Below are 14,931 nucleotides of genomic sequence, written 5' to 3'. Positions count from 1 at the left end.
CAGGTGCTTCTCTAGGATGTGAAGCTGTCATGTGACCAGGAGGGAGACGTGGTCATCAAATCCAAAATGTAGTAACTTCCATTGATGTTCACGCAGTTGATCCCAAGGGAATCGCTGGGTGGCCAAGGGGTAGAAGGAAGAGCGGACGTCCTCCGGCACCATGGAATCTGGCAATGCACTGTGGACAGAAGCCCCCACCTCCACCTGCAGGTAGGATATGCAGACTTGGGCTTCAGCCTGGAGCGGGAAGGCCTTGGGAACTATATTCAGCTGGTGGTGGTGGTGGGGGGGGGGGGGTCCCATGACCCAGAGAAGAATGGACAGCTGGAGAGGAAGGCTCAGAGTCTGTGAGAGATGCTGTTTCCAGGAGAGCCCAGTGCATGGCCAGCAACTGCTGCTCTCATGGTCTCTCACCAGGGCCGAGGAGGGCCGTTTCTTGCATTGGGAGCCCATGGACGATTGACAGATAGCATGGACAGAGAGTCCAGGGACTCCAGGAAGCAGGAGAGGAGGCTGCTACAGCCTTTTGACCTGGGCACGAACAGCTGGTTTTTTCCTCAAGCTTTTTGTTTTTGTAGTTGAGAGAGCGCCCTGGCTGGAAAAGGGGGTGAAAGGGAGAGGGAGAAGCGGGCTCCCCGCCGAGCAGGGAACCCCCTGCCAGGCTCCATCTCAGGATCCCGAGATCAGGACCTGAGACAAAGGCAGACGCTTCACCAACTGAGCCACCCAGTCACCCCCAACAGGTCAATTTTGCTTGCACAGATCCGAGAGCCTTCTGTTGAGGGGAGACCCTCCCCCCTCTGCGTGGGCTCGTTAACAAGGAACAGCTGAAATGGGTTTCTGTAAAACCGATAAACAAGGAATATGTTGCCTCCAGTACCCAAAAAGTACGGAAAGATGTTGGACTTGTATGTCCTTTTTTCTTTGTAAGGATTTTACTTAGGGACTTGACAGATCACGAGAGAGAGAAAGACACACAGACAGAGAGGACAAAGGGCTGGTAGGGGCAGAGGGAGAGGGAGAAGCAGGCTTCCTGCTGACCAGGGAGCCTGATGCAAGGCTTGTTGCCAGGACCCTGAGATCAGGATCTGGGCCCAAGGCAGACCCTTGACTGACAGACAGAGCCACCCCTGCAGGTCCTTAACAAGTGTGCCCAACAAATATCCTCACAGTAGGATCTCCTGGATGTGATGTCCCATCTGTATTCCCGGAGAAAGACGAATGCGCTAAGATCCTGCCCACAAAGTTTGCCTGTTTTAGAGCAGAGCGGTTTGGGTGCCCCGCGCGTAACAAGGTAAATCCTGTCTCCTTCAAGGTCAAGGCACATGCGACCGAGAGGCACTGAACAGAACATACTGGCCAAATGTATTAGAGCAAAATATTCACCATCGTTAAATCTGTGGGGCTCCCTCATGGCTTTTTCAACGACTTAACCTCAAAGAGAAAGCAAGAGCAAAAGCTAGCAAAGGAGCCGGGGCCCGGGGTGGTGGCAGGGACAGAAAGGCAGAGGCGGAGAAAATCCCAAGCGGACTCCACCCTGAGCACACAGCCCGACATGGGACCCTAGCCCATGACCCTGAGAGCCTGACCTGAGCCAAAAGCTCAACCCACTGAGCCCCCCAGGTGTCTCCGGTGTTTTCAGGGTACAGGGGTTTATTTTATCAGGGACGGTAAGACAAGCAGATACACAAGGAACTCTCCCAACGCAAGAAGCGTTCATCGACTCCCTGATCCCGAGAGAGGAGGTCCTGAGAGCCATGGAGGGCCACCCAGGGAAGCACCAGGGGCGGTCAGGAGAAAGAGGGAGTGAAGGGACAGACGACACGGGCAAGACCCTTTACTGGGGTTTCCATGGCAAGGGGCAGGTGAATCCGGCTAAGCACATTTAAGACTGCCTAGTCGGTGTCATGTCAGTGGGTTCCGGGACACAGTGGTGTCTGTCTGGAGTAGTCTGTCCCTGCCCCTGGGGTGATCAGGGCAGGGGATAGTGGCCCAGAGTGAGAGTTTCTTAAAAGAGGTGGTTGGGGGTAAAGGCTCCAAATTGGTTGCTTTACATGTGAACGCTCTGCCTGTAGGCAAGCTGCGGACCATCTCTAGGAATTAAGTAAGCCTGCCAGGGAAAGTCCCTCCAAAGTCAGCAAGGCCCGAGATGTCAAAGCAGGAAAGACAGAAGGCACAATCTATGGTTCTTATACTCGCTATAAACAGAACGTGCATTAAGTCCGTGAAGGTTAGCCAACCGGTGCATCTTGGCAACAGTACACTTCATTCAGAACCTACGCTGTAGAGGCACAGGAGGCAATCGGCCTCCTTGGAATTTTGCCAATTAAATTATTTTAGTGAATTTATGATTTCCTTTTTACTTTTTATTGGTTAGAGATTTGATGTATTCATTTAAGAGAGCGAGAGAGCGAGAGAGCGAGCAAGCAGGTGGGACAGAGCAGGACCCCGGGGGAGCAGCAGGGAGAGGCAGAGGGAGAAGCAGACTGACTCCTTGCCCAGCAGGGAGCTTGACATGGGGCTCTATTCCAGGATCCCGGGATCAAGACCTGAACTGAGGTCAGGTGATTAACCATGTGAGCCACCCGGGTGCCCTTGTACATGTTGGATCTACAACCGGGTCAAATTCTGAACCTACGATGAATTAGTTCGTGGGGGCCCCGGCAGGGGGGGGGGTCCCCCTACCTCCTGTATTCAGTTTTCTCTCTCCCACTCCTCCTTTGCTCGGGTTTGTGTCTTCCTGGATATACTGGGGGTGGGGTGGGGGGGTGTCTTTTGCCCTGCTCCTCGTTCTCGGTTTTTTCTTCCAGAGAGTCTCAAATCAGCATCATCAGCCTTGGGGCTTCTGTCGCGGCGAGGGTTGTATGGTCGCACGCCTCCGCCTCCTGGCGGAAGTCAAGGTGGGACCGGATCCCCTCAGTGTGCCATTCTTACATTTCCCTGCGTCGGGGCCTCCCTCCTCCGTTGCACCCACAACACAGAGGGTCACCCCCGGGGCTGTGCTTGGGGTGTGCTTTCCCCCATAGGATCCGGACGTCCGCATCCATCACTGGCCCAACACCCAGTCCCTGGAACTGAGGCACACCAGTCAAGCATGTCCTGCGGTTGCCAACCTCAGGGGGGAGCCCTGGAGACCAATACAGGCCACATGCAGGTCACATGGGTGACGCCTCCCCCCAAGATACAGTCCATTCTCCTTCATTCTCACCTTGTTGGCAAGGAGGGGACCTTAGTTTGGAAATGGATGGCGACCTCCGTGTGAGATAACAGAACACGGGCCAACACACAAGCTGGCCGGCGATGGCCAGTTCCCTCCCGGATCGTGACTGTCCCCTCTGAAGCCAGTTAGTTAGCGAAGGAGCAGGTCAAGCTGACCCCCGCGTCCTCAGTTAACATACGGACACCGTGCCTGGGATGCTGCCGCTTGTTTTAATCACCATCTCCTCAGGTCCCCGATGAGAGAGACATTCCTGCTCCAGACTTGTGGGATGCCCTGACACCCGACACGGGTGACTGACCAACGGTTTACTCGTCACATACCCTCACGCTTCAGGGGAGGAGGATACCACACACCGTGCAGGACGACACAGACGTCGCGCTTGAGAACAGAGAGAACCGGCAGCAGGGCCTTCGAAGGCAAGACTCGCTTCTTGAAACAAGAGGGTGTGGCAAGTCCTGGTTCCCATGGGAGGGGGTGAGTGGCTGGCCTGAAGAATTCAGTGGGCTTCTAGGGAACCGAACGCTGCTCCCCCAAAACCAACAGGCACTATGGCTAGTCCCTAGGATGAGAAGGGTGTTTGGGGAAGAGACCTCCCCTGTGAGGGAAGAGGGAGAGGAGAACGTGCAGGATGCCATTCGGGTCCCTCCTTGATCTTCCGCGTGTCAACACAGCCCCTGACACGGAATCTTCATTGCAGGCCTTATGCCCCAAGAGGGTACGACAAATGCTTCTAGAACTAACAACGGAACGTCCCAGAGAAACAGTATACGGGCTAAACACAGAAAGGTAAGCTGTATTCCTCTATGCCGGCAACGAATATGGAGGCTCCACAATCCAACACACCTTCGCAAAGAAACTACTTCGGGATAAATCTAACAGTGCCTGTCCAGGCATCCCATGCTGAAAGCTATTTAGCACTGATACAGGAAGTCCAAGATAGAAATAAATGGAAGAGATACACCACGTTCGTGATCTGGAAGACTAGGCATCGTCACGATGTCAATTCTCCCCAGACTGATAGAGAGACGTAACGCCATGTCTATCAAAATCCTGTCAGCTTCGTGTGTTTTCGTAGAGATAGACAAAAATATTCTAAAATCTATGTGGAAGGACAAAGGAATCAGAGTAGTTTCAAAACCGGTTTTGAAAAGAAGAGTAATTTGGGAACGCAGTCTTTAGAGTTTCAGAGCTTAGTAGTAGTTGTAACAAGGAAGCCCGTGTTGGTATTGGCAGGACGACAGTCCCACAGAACAAAGACTCCAGAAACAGTCCCCACAAGTATGCCCATCTGAGTTTTGAAAAGGGTGCTGAGGCAATTCCATTCCAGACAGCTCGGTTTGGTGCCGACCACAGCCATCTAGAGCTTGTGAGGAGCTCAGAGAGGCCACCCTCAGAACACAGCAGCAGCAGAGGGGGAGGATGGTGGTGTGACCGAGCTCCTGCCAGGTGGGAATGGGAGAGAGACTGTGTGCCCAGGGTTGTGTGGGCGGGGCCCAAAGACCTATCCGGCGGGCGATGCCTTCCGAAGGCCGGGGGAGCAGGGAAACTGTCCATTCAGCGTGGGGGCCCGGCACCCAGGAGCGGGAAGGTGGTTAGGATAGCTGACGGGCGGGGCACTGAGACACTTGAGCGGAGTCTGAGCAAAAGCACCTCCCGTTTTCCAGGCTTCTGTGAGGCTTGCTGCTTGTCTGGCGTCTCAAGACCCCACAACCTTGTCCCGGTGGGCGTAGCACCTCACAACCTCCAGACCCACGGACACTGGTCTGAGGACAGACACCCCTTTCCAGCTCCTGTACTTCGTCCTCAAGGTCGGCGCGGAGGACCAAGAAGTGAGCAGCCCTTGGGAAGATGCTCCTCTGCACGGAGGTACCTGTAGGGCATGATGTCAGGGCCCCGTGTCTCCGGGGGGGCTGGGGCCTCGCTGGGAGGCGGGCCTGTGTCTCAGGAGTACACCGGTTTGCCAAAAGGTAGCCGTCAGCTTGTGTGCCCCTCCTTTCGCAGCTGAGAGGAGCCCAGAACGGGGCCTCGTTGATGGAGCTGCTAACTATGTGGGGGGCCTGGAGACAGAGCGAGCGGAAATGCGGCCGAACCGGGCAGATGAGGTTTCAGCCTTGCTGGGGCTCAAGTCCCGCTAGAAGAGACCGACTTGAAGCCCGTAAGTGGAGTGTTGATGGGAGAGGAGTTCCGTTCTCCTCCTCGAGTAGGTTACGTTCCACGAGGGGTTGTCAGGATCCCCACCGTGCACCTGAGATCAGGCCAGTCAGGGGTCAGTGTGTGTGTGTGTGTGTGTGTGTGTGTGTGTGTGTGTGTGTGTCTGTGTGCGTGTGTGTGTGTCTGTAGGGGGAATGGCCTTCCTTTTGGGTGGGTTGTGGCTATCAGTGATTGGAACCCATGATGAACAGGACTGACAGGATGCGTGAGGGACTCACCCCCTGGCTGGCCAAGACAGGAAGGAAATAACGACCCGTGACATTCGTCATTACTGTTTTGCATTGAGTGCTGGGAAGTACAGGGTGCGTTAGAGTTTGTAATTTGCTGAGTAATGTTCAAGCGGAGACCAGGAGGCTAAGAAATCCAGGCGGATGTGGGAAGGTGTTCCGTTAGGGCCGGGAAGGATGTGTAGTGTTGAAGGAATTGACAGAATGTCCTTGAAGCTGGGGCCACGTGGGGACCGTGGGGTGGGGAAAACCAACGTTTGGGGTGACGACTTGTCGTTTTTGTAGGGTCTTGGAAACGAATCATAGTGATTTAAAACATGGGGTCCAGACCCCAAGCAGATCCTACCTCTGCCTCTTATGAGCCGTGTTGCTAAAGCATTGTACGTCTCCGTTCCCTGACGGGACGAATGGGGATGATGATAATCCCACGTCATAGAGGACTGTAAAGACGAAGTGAAATTTAACATTAACAAAACACTTAGCGCCATGTCTGACACGCAGGAGGTGTCCGTGGTGGCTCGTTCAAGACGTAAAGAAATACACAGATTAGTTTGGAAGACTTGGGGACAGTCTGTGGTGACGTTTGTGAACATACGTGGACTCCATGCCACTTCATTTCTTCTCCAGCTTTCAGATGCTCTTGACCACATGTGTCACACTGTTGAATGAGAAAGAATTTTTCTCAAATGGACAGTTCTTTGTCCAGAGAGTCTGCAGCGCCACTGAAATGACGAGAGGGAAATAAAAGGCTTTGCAGTACCGTGTCCCAATTAGCTGTGCTTAAAATGCCCTGATCAATTGATTTAGTTCGTATGTGTGGGTAACCGTTTGTGCGAACTTGCTTCAAGTCAATTGACTCTAGAGTCACTGAGACACAGAATACGGACAGAGAAGTAGTATGGCTAGAGCTTGGCTTTTCTGGACTCTCTATGGGATAGGTGTTTTGTTCTGTTTTGTTTTTGTTTTCAGGTAGGAAACATCTTTATTATTGGCCTCGACTCATTCATCATACAGTGTCCAACGTGGATTCCGTGTCCTGACAACCTGCCTGGCGCATTACTCCGCTGGCCGCTCTGGTCCAGACGTCAGGCCGTCCCCCGAGGGAAGCCAACCCCACCGGCCCCAAAAGTTCATGCCTGGGGTGCTGAGCGCCAGCCTGTCCCAGGAATGGGCCCCTTGGTTCCTGGCCCTCTACTCCGGCCAGCAGTTCTGGGGAGGCCGAGGCTGGAGCCCGACACTCTCCTTGGTTTCGGGATCGTTTAAGAAAACCGAGGAGACAAACGTTTCACCGTCTTTAAAAACACAGGAGTCTGAGGAGAGAAGCCAAGGTCCGCCGCTTGGCAGCTCCGTGGGAGGACGAAGCATCCGTGTCCCTTGCCGCCGACCCACTCTGCGCCGCCTCCTTATGCCCACGCGGAAGCCCATTTTCAGGCGGCGGTATTGGCACAGGTGGTGCTGGCCGACCTGGCAGCGACGGTCGGAGCCGCGGGTGTAGCCGGGGTAGCTGCGGTTGCTGTGGATGCCTCCGCTGGAAGCAGCTCTCGGGGCCCTCGCAGGGGAAGACGCTGTAGCGCTTGCCGCTCGACATGTGCCCACACCCCATGCAGTCCACCTGCAGCTCCGGCTTCGCCAGGCTCAGAGTCGCTGGCAGCGCCCGGGGCTGAGGCCCAGGAAGCTGCTGGAGGCCTGCAAGGCCCCGTGGCCAGCACTTCGCGAGCTGCCGCCCCCTCTGTGGCCGCACCTTCCCTGCCTGGGCCTCAGGCGGGGCCCCGGACTCGCTCGCCTTTGCCGCCGCCGCCACCCACCCTGGGAGCCGGCCTCGTGCTGCAGCCGCTTTTCTCTGGGATCGTTTTTATCATTTCTCTGCTCTCCTCTGTCTCAGTCTCCCGACGCCTTCCTGCGTCTGCAGCCCACACATTGTCGGGGAAGTTTGGGTTTGGAATGGCAGACTAAATAGTGGTTCCCAACCCAGTGCTAACCAGCAAAGCATGAAGGACTTTGGCGTTTTTTGTCTTTTTTTTAAAGATTTTGTTCATTGGACAGTGAGAGATCACAAGTAGGCAGAGAGGCAGGCAGAGAGAGGGGGAAGCAGGCTCCTTGCTGAGCAGAGAGTCCGATGCAGAGCTGGATCCCAGGACCCTGAGATATTGACCTGAGCCGAAAGCAGAGGCCTTAACCCACTGAGCCACCCAGGCGCCCCCTGTGGCCATTTTTTTTTAAAGAAAAGACAGATGCTTATGTCCAACTCTAGACTCAGGGAGTCAGAGCCCTCTGGGATAGGCCCCAGGGTACAAGGACCAAGCATGTTTACCATCTAGATGCATTTCACGGCAGCTTTTTTGGCACTGGGCTTTCCATTATCTGAAAAAAACATTCAGCGAGATTGGGAGAACCCAATAAACTAACGTTTGATGACATTTAGCAGGGCTCTGCCCTTCAGGGTCTGGGATAGCGTGAGCTACATGTTTGGTGTAACGTGTTACACACCCTTAGGTCTTGTCAGAAAGGGATGGATTGGGGCGCCTGGGTGGCTCCGTAGGTTAAAGCCTCTGCCTTCGGCGCACGTCATGATCCCAGGGTCCTGGGATGGAGCCCCGCATCGGGCTCTCGGCTCAGCAGGGAGCCTGCTTCCTCCTCTCTCTGCCTGTCTCTCTGCCTACTTGTGATCTCTCTCTGGGAAAAAGAAATATATATATATATATATATATATATATATTAAACCTTTAAAAAACAAAATAAATTTAAAAATTTTGAAAACGTTACGGACTGTTTTTTCTTTTGCTTGGTTTTGTACATCAATTTTATGTATTTCACAGAGAACGAGCCAGACAGCATAAGCAGGGGGGGACAGCAGGGGGAGAGGGAGAAGCAGGCTCCCCGCTGAGCAGGGAGCCCAACAAGAGGCTGGATCCCAGGACCCTGAGATCAGGACCAGGACCTGAGCTGATCCCAAGAGTCGGACTCTGAGCCAAACCGAGCCACCCAGGCACCCTTACAGGAAAATAAATGGCCAGGCTAAAGAAAGAGCAGGGACAAAGTGAGGCCTGTCATTAGAAGAGGCGTGTGAGACCTGTTCACCAACGGCAAGGTAACGCGTCGTCTTCTCACTCGGGACTTAACAGATACAGAGAGTCAACATATTTGTGAGATAATCAGATCAATCTGAACTGTGACTTGACATGTCACGCCACTGAGAAATTATGTTGAAATGTTTAAAGAGTGACGATACTTTTGTGGGTCTATCTATGTGTGTGTCGCACAAGGGCAGTTTTGTTCCCTGGGAGATGTTTGGCCACGTCTAGGACACATTCGGTGGTCAGAAGCAGGAGTGAGGAAGACACTCTCTGCCTCTGGTGTGTGGAGACCAGGGGTGCTGCTAAGCATCCTAGTAAGCTCAGGACAGGGCCCTCAGCCAAGAACGATGGGGCCCAAGATGTGGGCAACGCCAAGATTGGGAAACCCTGTTCTGGAGACACATGTTGAAGTAGCTGTGCGTCCAATGACAGGATGAAGATATTTGCTTCAAGGGGCGCCCGGGTGGCTCAGTGGGTTGAGCCGCTGCCTTCGGCTCAGATCATGATTCCAGGGTCCTGGGATTGAGCCCTGCATGGGGCTCTCTGCTCAGCACGGAGCCTGCTTCCCCCCTTCTCTCTCTGCCTGCCTCTCTGCCTACTTGTGATCTGTCAAATAAATAAATAAATAAATAAATAAAATCTTTAATTAAGAAAAATAAAAAAGAAGAGATTTATTCAACGTAGGCCTAAATGGGTTGACAACGTAAATGTCCAACAACATGTGAATGAAGAAACAGACTGAGTATATCCATACAAGGCAATGCTATACACCGGTAAAGAAGGAATCAACTACTGATCAATGCAACAAACATGCACGACTTAAACACACTGTCTCCCCAAAAGCAGCTAAAACAGTATACACAATAGGATTCTATGTAAATGAGATTCTATTTAGAAATTCTGTCCTATACAGTGAGAGAAAGCAGCCTGTGGTTGGCAAAGAGAAGGGTAATGGTGGGGTAAAGGAGTGGGAAGGAGCATGAGGAAACTTTCTGGAGTCCTGGAAATGTTTTCATCTGACCATGCTGGTCGTGGTTCTAAAAATGCATACAGTTGTCAAAACGAAAATTAGGCATGTACACCTGAAACTCATGTAACACTGCACATCAAATATACAAAAAATAAAAACAAAAAGCCATACACTTAAAATACACACACTGTACACGATTTCCCTAATCACACTGACTGTAACAAGTATCGAGAGAAGAATCCCACTCATAACTACATTAGAAGGAGTAAAATACCTACGAACAAATTTAACCAAGAAAGTGAAAGACCTGCACGAAACGGAAAAGATGCAATTCATGCAAGGATATCCCGTGTTCATGTATGAATGAGTATTATTAAAATGTCCACACTATCCAAATCAACCTACAGATTCAACGCTATCCCAGCATTTTTCGCAGAAAAAGAACAATCTTAACATTTGTATGAAACCGCAAAACACCCCAAATAGCAAAACAAAAAACAAAAAACAAAAAAACCAGGAGGCACCACCTTTCCCAATTTTAAACTGTTACCACGAAGATACAGAAATCAAACGAAATGGCATTGGCATGAAAACAAATACACAGATCAATGAAAGAGAGGAGAGTTCAGAAATAAACATACATATATGTATAGATATATGGGTTTAATCACATATAATAAGAAAGCCAAGAATATGCAATAAGGAAAAAAAAAGAGTAACCTCCATCAATAGTGCTGGGAAAACAGGACAGCCACATGCAAAAGAATGAAACTGGACCACTACCTTACACCACAAACAAAAAGTAAATAAAAATGGATTAAAGACGTGAATGTAAGACCAGAAATCATAAAACTCCTAGAAGAAAACACTGTCAAGTAAGCCACTTGACTGAGGTCTTGCTGACAATTTTTTGATTTGGCAACAAAAGCAAAAGCAAACAAACTCAGACTAAATCAAATTAAACAACTTCTGCACAGCCAAGAAAAAAACAAAATGAAAAGGCAGCCTGGTGAATAGGGGAGAGTATTTATATATCGTATATCTGATGAGAGATGAACATCCAGTATCTATACAACAGATATTGTATAGATGTAAGACATACATCTATATCTTATACAACTCGACAGCAAAATCTAGTTTGATTTAAAAATGCCCAGAGGATCTGAGGAGACATTTTTCCAAAGGAGACATACAGATGGCCAACAGACACAGTAAAAAAAAAAAAAAAAAATGCTCAACATCACAAGTCATCAGGGAAATGCCAATCAAAACCATCGTGAGTTCTATCACCTCACACCCGTTAGAATGGCTACTATCAAAAAGACTAGAAGACTAGACTAGAAGACGAGAAGTGACCACTGCTGGCAAGGAGGGGAAGAAAAGGGAACCCTTGTGCACTGCTGGTAGAATGGATATGATGTAACCACTACGGAAAACAGTATCCTCACAAAGCTCAAAGTAGAACTACCATAGGATCAAGCAATTCAACTTCTGGTTCTTTATCTAAAGGGAACAAACACTATCTCCCAGAGACAGCGGCATTTCCATGTTCACTGCACCCCTGTTTACGATAACTAAGGTATCTCCATCGACAGGTGCAGGGATTTTTACAAACATCAGAGACACATGCACATATGTGTGCATGCACATGCACTCACACACAATTGTTCAGGCATAGAAAGGAACGAAATTTTGCCATCTGTAACAACACAGATGGACCCTGAGGGCATTACACTAAGGGAAGTGAGACAGAAAAAGATACATACTGTATGATCTCACTTAAACATGGAATCTTCAAAACAAAAACAAAAGCAGAAACAAAAACAAACCACCATGAAAAATACTATGAACTCACAAATACAGAGAGTGGATTGGTGGTTGCCAGAGGCAGGGTGTAGGGGTGGGTAAAACAGGTAAGGCAATCAAAAGGAACAAACTTCCCGTTATCAAATAATTAAGGTCTGGGGATGTAATATACAGCTCCATATATGACTCCAGTTAATACTACTATATTGCATACCTGAAAGCTGAGAGTCATTTTTAAAGGTTCTTATTAAAAAAAAAAAAAAAAAAAAAAAAAAAAGGATGATGTTAACTAGACTTACTAGGGTGATCATTTCACAATATTGAGAAATATCAAATCATGACATACATGTCTGAAACTAATATTATATGTTAATTATACTTCAATTTCAAAGAGGACACTCATTTTTTAAAAAGTACCTTGATTGGGGTGACTTATGTTTTATATGTCTACACTTATGTCAGAACTTAATAAATTATACACTGTAAATATGTACACTTTATGGGATGTCCATTCTAATTCAGTAAAACTTCAAGACAAAAAAAAAAAAAAAAAAAAAAACCTAAATGGTGTCTTGAATAATTAGTCCCCTCTTCCCTTTTCCATAAATAAATTGCTACAGACAAACACTAAAAATGTAGATAACTTGAAAAAAGAAGAAACTTGAGTGAGCTGGGAAAACCACTTAAACTGAGCCTATGAAACCAACAACAAATGTCCTTTTCACGTGTGAAACAATCAATATTCGTCAAAATAAGGATCTAGATGGGAAAGCCCACTGTACCAGGAAGTTTCTGACCTAAATCTCATTCTCCGCCATCTCTTCCCCAACCAACTTCCAGCCACCAGCGATCATTTAAAAAGTCTAGACCTATATAATACTTTTGAAGGATTAAAGAATTTGGCACTCATATACATAAACGATACTTTTTTCCCCAAGGATCTGAGAGAGAGAACGCACGTGTGCGTTAACAGGAGAGGAAGAGAGAATCTCCAACAGACTCTGTGCTGAGTGGGGAGCCTGAGGCGGGGCTGGATCAAAGGACCATGACCCGAGCTGAAGGCAGAGGCTTCAACCCACAATGTTTAACATAAACATTTTTAAGTTGGTTCTAGGCAGACACATGGTAATGATATTACACTATACAGAGCTCTGATCAGTCATGGCTTTCAAACACTCTCTCTCTTTTTTTTTTACTAAGAACATGTTAATGGAGGAAAAACTCTTGGGAGAATTGGTGAGTTTGCAACTTACGTCTCCAGCTGCGGCAGCCTGCGAGTTGGTGTAAATCCCAAAGGGTCCAGAATCTGAGTAACTGGCGTTCAAAGCGGAAACCTGAAATAGAACGAAATTTTACTGGATGTCATTTTACCAGGGAACACAGGGCCCAATTTCCCAAATAGACAAAAGCCTGGGACCTTCCCGGTACAAGCGAAAGAGATGAATTACGATTTCACGTAACCAGTTCTGGCAAGGGCTGCAGTGTTTTGGATGTGGGTTACTTCTTTCAAAACCATAATGGTTTTAACATTTTTCACTTAAATCTTTCTAAACCAGACTGCTCGCTTTACTTTTTTGCTGGTATTTTCTAACGTTCTTTGATGATTAAAGGTTAACGTCCACATTTATTTATTGTGATCACAGTATTATCACAGCGGCAGGATGGCTGAAGGGTACACACACTGTGGGCTTCAGTATCAGACAAGCCCGCTCTGTTCCCTCTGCTAGTGCTGAGGGCCCCCTTTTTTGCCAATTCACTTACACTTCTCCTACAGACGAAAGTCAAAGGGCTGGGGGAAAATGCTCAGCAGACGTTACCAGATATCCAAGGTAGCCGCAAGTTCAGCCTCAGGACTGGGTATTGCTGTCTGCAGTCTGAGCAGAGTGTTCCGCTCCCTGAGGACAACAAGAATGCTCAGTGTCGTGTTTCCCAGTGTTTATGTGGACGCTTCACACAAAGATCACCTAGGCTGTTGTTAAAAGTACAGACTTTCCAGTTCCTCTAACAGATTTACTCAATCAGATCCCCACAGATGCAATCTGGAAAGCCGCATTTCAAAAATAATTCCAGGTGATTCGTAGGCATGTGAAAGTTGGAGAACCACGGGCTTAGCCCACAGAAGGCGTAAGAAGAAATGTTCTTTCAGGATTTGAAGTTTAATGACCATTTTGAGACTATCCTATTCATATCTCCAATTTCCGGCCAAATGCTCAAGTAGGAATTTCCATTAAATGACATCACTGATCAGAACTGAACTGCAGCCACCCAAAAGCATCCTTAACATTCAGAGGTAAAGAGTAGTATGAAGAAAACAGCAGCATGAGCGAGGAAAGAGGAAACATAGAGGGAATTCAAAGAGCAGCAGCTAAATGTGATAAAGGACTAATTTAAGATAACGGTTTTCAAACAATGCTCCAGGGAACGCCAAGGTTCTACGGAGACAATTCCAAGGCATTTGGTGACAAGTAAACATTAAAAAATTTCTTTAAAAGGGAACATTTTTGGTTTAGCATTGCAGCTAGGAAACTGTAGGGGATGAAAAAGGTTCCTCTGCTTTAAAAAAAAAAAAAAAATTGTTTTTTTTGAGAACCATCATTTATGCGGTACCTGGGTGGCTCAGCGGGTTAAGCCTCTGCCTTCGGCTCAGGTCATGATCCCAGGGTCCTGGGCTCAAGCCCCGTATCAGGGCTCTCTGCTTGCTAGGGAGCCTGCTTCCTCCTCTCTCTCTCTCTGCCTGCCTCTCTGCCTACTTGTGATCTCTGTCAAATAAATAAATAAAATCTTAAAAAAAAGCAAGACCATCGATAATCTCTGTCTGCAAGAGACTCATCTTAGACTCAAAGACACCTCCAGATTCAAAGTGAGGGGGTGGAAAACCATTTGCCATGCTAACGGACCTCCAAAGAAAGCTAGGATAGCAATCCCTGTATCAGACCTATAGAGATGAACCCAAAGACCAATAATGGATGATGAAGGACACTATATCATAAAGGGTCTATCCAACAAGAAGATCTAACCATCGTAAATATTCATGCCCCTCACATGGGATCAGCCAATTATATAAGCCAGTTAATAACAAAATTAAAGAAACACACTGGTGATAATACAATAATCGTCAGGGACCTTAACACGCCCTCACTGCCAAGGACTGACTGTCTAAGCAGAAGATCAACAAGGAAACAAGGGCTCTGGATGACACACTGCACCGGATGGACTTCACAGATACAGTCAGAGCATTCCACCCTAAGGCAACAGAATACACAGTCTTCTCGAGTGCACGTGGAACATTCTCCAGAACAGAACACCTACTGGCACACAGATCAGGTCCCAACTGGTACCAAAAGACTGGGATCATTCCCTGCCTATTTTCAGACCACCATGATTGGAAACTGGAACTCAATCACAAGAGGAAAGTTGGAAAGA

Source organism: Mustela nivalis, assembly GCF_964662115.1.
Source record: "Mustela nivalis genome assembly, chromosome: 19".
Taxonomy (NCBI): domain Eukaryota; kingdom Metazoa; phylum Chordata; class Mammalia; order Carnivora; family Mustelidae; genus Mustela; species Mustela nivalis.
This window is presented reverse-complemented; position numbering follows the sequence as displayed.